Source organism: Lolium rigidum, chromosome 1, assembly GCF_022539505.1.
Source record: "Lolium rigidum isolate FL_2022 chromosome 1, APGP_CSIRO_Lrig_0.1, whole genome shotgun sequence".
NCBI classification, from domain to species: domain Eukaryota; kingdom Viridiplantae; phylum Streptophyta; class Magnoliopsida; order Poales; family Poaceae; genus Lolium; species Lolium rigidum.
In genome coordinates this window covers 241,611,923-241,617,948 of record NC_061508.1, presented here as the reverse complement: position 1 = coordinate 241,617,948, position 6,026 = coordinate 241,611,923, and positions in this window count along the sequence as shown.

The following is a 6,026-nucleotide window of genomic DNA, read 5'->3' as shown; positions in this document are numbered from 1 at the left end:
ATTGTCCCAGGTGTCAATGCGGGCATGAACCCACTATCGAGCATAAGTACTCCCTCTTGGAGTTAAAAGTAAAAACTTGGCCAGAGCCTCTACTAGAAACGGAGAGCATGCAAGATCATAAACAACACATATGTAATAACTTGATAATTAACATGACATGGTATTCTCTATCCATCGGATCCCGACAAACACAACATAGAGAATTACAGATAGATGATCTTGATCATGTTAGGCAGCTCACAAGATCCAACAATGAAGCACAATGAGGAGAAGACGACCATCTAGCTACTGCTATGGACCCATAGTCCAGGGGTGAACTACTCACTCATCACTCCGGAGGCGACCATGGCGGTGTAGAGTCCTCCGGGAGATGAATCCCCTCTCCGGCAGGGCGCCGGAGGAGATCTCCAGAATCCCCCGAGATGGGATCGGCGGCGGTGGCGTCTCAGTAAGGTTTTCCGTATCGTGGTTTTTCGCCTCAGGGGTTTCGCGACGGAGGCTTTAAGTAGGTGGAAGGGCAGAGTCGGGGGCCAGACGAGGGGGCCACACCATAGGGCGGCGCGGGCCCCCCCTGGGCCGCGCCGCCACGTGGTGTCGCCACCTCGTGGCCCCACTTCGTGTGTTCTTCGGTCTTCCGGAAGCTCCGGTGGAAAAATAGGCCCTCGGGTCTTCGTTTCGTCCAATTCCGAGAATATTTCGTTACTAGGATTTCGAAACCAAAAACAGCGAGAAAACGAGAACCGGCACTTCGGCATCTTGTTAATAGGTTAGTTCCGGAAAATGCACGAATATGACATAAAGTGTGCATAAAACATGTAGGTATCAACAATAATATGGCATAGAACATAAGAAATTATCGATACGTCGGAGACGTATCAAGCATCCCCAAGCTTAGTTATCGCTCGTCCCGAGCGAGGTAAAACGATAACAAAGATAATTTCTGAAGTGATATGCCATCATAATCTTGATCATACTATTTGTAAACATATGTAGTGGATGCAGCGATCAAAACAATGGTGATGACATGAGTAAACAGGTGAATCATAAAGCAAAGACTTTTCATGAATAGTACTTCAAGACAAGTATTAATAAGTCTTGCATAAGAGTTAACTCATAAAGCAATAAATCAAAGTAAAGGTATTGAAACAACACAAAGGAAGATTAAGTTTCAGCGGTTGCTTTCAACTTGTAACATGTATATCTCATGGATAATTGTCAACATAGAGTAATACAACAAGTACAATATGCAAGTATGTAGGAATCAATGCACAGTTCACACAAGTGTTTGCTTCTTGAGGTGGAGAGAGATAGGTGAACTGACTCAACATAAAAGTAAAGAGAATGGTCCTTCAAAGAGGAAAGCATCGATTGCTATATTTGTGCTAGAGCTTTTATTTTGAAAACATGAAACAATTTTGTCAACGGTAGTAATAAAGCATATGAGTTATGTACATTATATCTTATAAGTTGCAAGTCTCATGCATAGTATACTAATATTGCCCGCACATTGTCCTAATTAACTTGGACTACCGGATCTTTGCAATGCACATGTTTTGACCAAGTGTCACAATGGGGTACCTCCATGCCGCCTGTACAAAGGTCTAAGGAGAAAGCTCGCATTTTGGATTTCTCGCTTTTGATTATTCTCAACTTAGACATCCATACCGGGACAACATGGACAACGGATAATGGACTCCTCTTTAATGCATAAGCATGTGGCAACAATTATTATTCTCATATGAGATTGAGGATATATGTCCAAACTGAAACTTCCACCATGAATCATGGCTTTAGTTAGCGGCCCAAAGTTCTTCTCTAACAATATGCATGCTCCAACCATGAAGGTGGTAGATCTCTCTTACTTCGGACAAGACGGACATGCATAGCAACTCACATGATATCCAACAAAGAATAGTTGATGGCGTCCCCGTAAACATGGTTATCGCTCAACAAGCAACTTAATAAGAGATAAAGTGCATAAGTACATATTCAATACTACAATAGTTTTTAAGCTATTTGTCCCATGAGCTATATATTGCAAAGGTGAATGATGGAATTTTAAAGGTAGCACTCAAGCAATTTACTTTGGAATGGCGGATAAATACCATGTAGTAGGTAGGTATGGTGGACACAAATGGCATAGTGGTTGGCTCAAGTATTTTGGATGCATGAGAAGTATTCCCTCTCGATACAAGGTTTAGGATAGCAAGGTTATTTGAAACAAACACAAGGATGAACGGTACAGCAAAACTCACATAAAAGTCATATGGTAAACATTATAAGACTCCATACCGTCTTCCTTGTTGTTCAAAACTCAATACTAGATGTTATCTAGACTCTAGAGAAACCAAATATGCAAACCAAATTAGCAAGCTCTAAGTATTTCTTCATTAATGGGTGCAAAGTATATGATGCAAGAGCTTAAACATGAGCACAACAATTGCCAAGTATCAAATTATCCAAGACATTATAGCAATTTACTACATGTATCATTTTCCAATTCCAACCATATAACAATTTAACGAAGATGAAACTTCGCCATGAATACTATGAGTAGAGCCTAAGGACATATTTGTCCATATGCTACAACGGAGCGTGTCTCTCTCCCATAAAGTGAATGCTAGGATCCATTTTATTCAAACAAAACAAAAACAAACCGACGCTCCAAGCAAAGTACATAAGATGTGGCCGAATAAAAATATAGTTTCAGGGAGGAACCTGATAATGTTGTCGATGAAGAAGGGGATGCCTTGGGCATCCCCAAGCTTAGACGCTTGAGTCTTCTTAGAATATGCAGGGGTGAACCACCGGGCATCCCCAAGCTTAGAGCTTTCACTCTCCTTGATCATATTGCATCATACTCCTCTCTTGATCCTTGAAAACTTCCTCCACACCAAACTCGAAACAACTCATTAGAGGGTTAGTGCATAATAAAAATTCACATGTTCAGAGGTGACACAATCATTCTTAACACTTCTGGACATTGCATAAAGCTACTGGACATTAGTGGATCAAATAAATTCATCCAACATAGCAAAAGAGGCAATGCGAAATAAAAGACAGAATCTGTCAAAACAGAACAGTCCGTAAAGATGAATTTTATTAGGCCACCAGACTTGCTCAAACGAAAATTCTCAAATTGAATGAAAGTTGCGTACATATCTGAGGATCATGCTCGTAAATTGGCGTAATTTTCTGAGCTACCTACAGGGAGATAGACCCAGATTCGTGACAGCAAAGAAATCCGGAACTGCGCAAGTAATCCAAATCTAGTACTTACTTTTCTATCAAAGACTTTACTTGGCACAAGAAAACATAAAACTAAGATAAGGAGAGGTTGCTACAGTAGTAAATAACTTCCAAGACACAAATATAAAACAAAGATACTGTAGTAAAAACATGGGTTGTCTCCCATAAGCGCTTTTCTTTAACGCCTTTCAGCTAGGCGCGAAAGTGTATCTCAAGTAACATCGAGAGATGAAGCATCAACATCATAATTTGTTCTAATAATATAATCATAAGGTACCTTCATTCTCTTTCTAGGGAAGTGTTCCATACCTTTCTTGAGAGGAAATTGATATTTAATATTACCTTCCTTCATATCAATAGTAGCACCAACGGTTCGAAGAAAAGGTCTTCCCAATATAATGGGGCAAGATGCATTGCATTCAATATCCAAGACAACAAAATCAACGGGGACAAGGTTATTGTTAACCATAATATGAACATTATCAACTTTCCCCAAAGGTTTATTTTTAGCATTATCAGCGAGATTAACGTCCAAATAACAATTTTTCAATGGTGGCAAGTCAAGCATATCATAGACTTTTTTAGGCATAACAGAAATACTTGCACCAAGATCACATAAGGCATTACAATCAAAATCTTTGACTCTCATTTTAATGATGGGCTCCCAACCATCCTCTAGCTTTCTAGGAATAGAAGTTTCAAGTTTTAGTTTCTCTTCTCTAGCTTTTATGAGAGCATTTGTAATATGTTTTGTGAAAGCCAAATTTATAGCGCTAGCATTGGGACTCTTAGCAAGTTTTTGCAAGAACTTTATAACTTCAGAGATGTGGCAATCATCAAAATCTAAATCATTACAATCTAAAGCAATGGGATTATCATCCCCAAGGTTGGAAAAAATTTCAGCAGTTTTGTCACAAGCGATTCAGCGAGCTTTAGCAGTTTCAGGTAATTTTGCGCGCTTTGCACTAGGAGTAGAAGCATTGCCAACACCAATTATTTTACCATTGATAGTAGGAGGTGCAGCAACATATGAATCATTAGCATTGCTAGTGGTGGTAATAGTCCAAACTTTAGCTACATTTTCCTTTTTAGCTAGTTTTTCATTTTCTTCTCTATCCCACCTAGCACGCAGCTTCAGCCATTAATCTTATATTCTCATTAATTCTAACTTGGATGGCATTTGCTGTAGTAACAATTTTATTTTCAATATCCCTATTAGGCATAACTTTCGATTTCAAAAGATCAATATCATAGGCAAGACTATCAACTCTAGAAACAAGAATATCAATTTTATTGAGCTTTTCCTCAACAGATTTGTTAAAGGAAGTTTGTGTACTAATAAATTCTTTAAGCATGGCTTCAAGTCCAGGGGGTGTATTCCTATTATTGTTGTAAGAATTCCCATAAGAATTAGCATAACCGTTACCATTATTATAAGGATATGGCCTATAGTTATTACTAGAATTGTTCCGATAAGCATTGTTGTTGAAATTATTATTTTTAATGAAGTTTACATCAACATGTTCTTCTTGGGCAACCAATGAAGCTAATGGAATATTATTAGGATCAACATTAGTCCTATCATTCGCAAGCATAGACATAATAGCATCAACTTTATCATTCAAGGAAGAGGATTCTTCAACAGAATTTACCTTCTTACCTTGTGGAGCTCTTTCCGTGTGCCATTCAGAGTAATTAACCATCATATTATCAAGAAGCTTTGTTGCTTCACCAAAAGTGATGGACATAAAGGTACCTCCAGCAGCTGAATCCAATAAATTTCGCGAAGAAAAATTTAGTCCTGCATAGAAGGTTTGGATGATCATCCAAGTAGTCAGTCCATGGGTTGGGCAATTTTTAACCAGAGATTTCATTCTTTCCCAAGCTTGAGCAACATGTTCATTATCCAATTGTTTAAAATTCATTATGCTACTCCTCAAAGATATAATTTTAGTAGGGGGATAATATCTACCAATAAAAGCATCCTTGCATTTAGTCCAGGAATCAATACTATTCTTAGGCGGAGATAGCAACCAATCTTTAGCTCTTCCTCTTAATGAGAAAGGAAACAATTTTAATTTTATAATGTCACCATCTACATCTTTATACTTTTGCATTTCACATAGTTCAACAAAATTATTGAGATGGGCAGCAGCATCATCAGAACTAACACCAGAAAATTGCTCTCGCATAACAAGATTAAGTAAAGCAGGTTTAATTTCAAAGAATTCCGCTGTAGTAGCAGGTGGAGCAATAGGTGTGCATAAGAAATCATTATTACTAGATTTAGATGTGCGCCTTGGCGCACGACCCCGTGAAACGTGTTCTTATATTTATTTTGTGTAACATTAGTAAGGACGCTGAGATGGCGCGATTCTATTCATCCCGTGTATTGTTCCTCGATTGATGGAGCAGTAGAAATTGTCTACTAAGTGTAAAATATGATGGATAATATAAGGGAGGACAGTAACAAAATTAGTGGTGTTAGACATATTTTGTACATAAGTTTCAGAGTAGATAAAGCCGGTAACGTCATTGTATATTTCATCTGGGCAGAGCCAAACGGCGATGTTACACCAACAAAGGACACAGATTCTGATCTATATTTTTATTACTACTGATGAACATGGCTGATGGGCTTTACTATTCGGACTTCCGAGCCTTCATTTTCCCACATCGTTATCCCCGTCGTTGGAGGAGAGGATGAGGACGGGCGAGGACTACTCCGGTGGTGGACTACTCCGGTGGTGGCCTTTTTATTGGTACTGGGAGGGCGG